Below are 1,489 nucleotides of genomic sequence, written 5' to 3'. Positions count from 1 at the left end.
GCCTCATCTTTCTCCCGCAGAGTGGCTGGTAGTTTAGAACTGCTGGCCTTAAGGGTCACAGCCCGATTCGTAACCACTACGCTACCAGAGCTCCTTTTAGGATATATATAGAAATATATAAATTTCAAGTTTCAGGTAGTGGTCTTATTTTTATTTTAGAACCATTAATAAGATAAGACACCACTTACAGATATAGATATGATGGGCTGTTTTAAAATCAAACTATTGAAATGATTCTTGCTAAGTCATTCAACCTCCTTTTAAAAAAATTTCTTGTTTTGTAGCAATTGCTCTTTAGAGCCCCTTCTTCAAGTGCTCCTTTGTGTAGATGAATTTTACACTTCTGGGGTCTCTCTTGAAAATTTTTATTAAACACCTTGAAGTGAGGAATCAAGTCTCAGTCCTGAGTGGGTGCTCAGCAAACAGATGAATTATTGAAGGAATACTCTTACGTTGACTTCCCAAGTTCTATTCAAACTTGACTCTTTTCAGTGGAGATGTCAGTAGTGCTGTCAAAATGGGACTCCACTAGGTTTAAATCCTGAAAATGTAGCTGGGGAAGATGTTAGACAAGCTGAGAGATACAGGTTTTATTCTGCTTTTCTACTCACAGTGGGACTTTGAAGCAGAATCACAGCAGAAGTTTAGATGGTTATGAGCCCATATTTTAAATGGGTATTTTAGTGAGTGTTTTCCTAGACTGGGGATGGGGCTTGAGAAGAAAGAACTAGGAGGAGGGATTGTCTTGAAATATTTTAATTCTGAAAAGTTTTGGCTTGATTTATGTGTTTACATTTTGTATGTTTGTTTGTAGTCTTAGACACTAGAATCATGCAAGTAGTTTCCCCTACTTGCATGATTCCGGTGTCTCCAAGTTCAGTGCGGTCAAGTTGGTTCTGACTCATAGTGACCCTGAATAGGGTTTTCAAGGAGTGGCTGGTGGGTTTGGACCACTGACCTTGTGATTAGCAGTCCAGTGCTTATCCTACAACATAACTTATCCTGGACTCCACTTAGGTCTGTAGCATACATATATTGGTTAGAAAACAAAGCATTTTCTGTTGATGGTTTTATGCATGCTACTGTTCAGACATCCTATACACCTGATGGAAATGACCATTTTGCATTGCAAAGTTAGATTGCATGACATTCTTTGTTTTTGTTTTTGTTTTTCTTAATGTTTTATTGTGAATTATATGATAGTAGCGTAGTGGTTACAAATCGGGCTGCAAACTGCAAGCTCAGCAGTTCGAAACTACCAGCTGTTCCACGGGAGAAAGATGAGGCAATCTGCTCCTGTAAAGATTTACAGCCTCGGAAACCCTGTTCAGGATCGCTATGGGTCAAAACCGACTCGATGGCACTTAACAACAAAAACATATGATAGTTTACATGGGAGAACTTTAGTTTTGCATTCATTCCATTGTATAACATCTCATTGCCATGGTTCCAATCCCCTCCATGCATCATCAACCACCCAAAGGGTATA

This window comes from Chrysochloris asiatica, unplaced genomic scaffold (assembly GCF_000296735.1).
Source record: "Chrysochloris asiatica unplaced genomic scaffold, ChrAsi1.0 scaffold00067, whole genome shotgun sequence".
In the NCBI taxonomy this organism is placed as follows: domain Eukaryota; kingdom Metazoa; phylum Chordata; class Mammalia; order Afrosoricida; family Chrysochloridae; genus Chrysochloris; species Chrysochloris asiatica.
The sequence above is the reverse complement of the archived record's forward strand: the minus strand, read 5'-3'. Positions refer to the sequence as shown.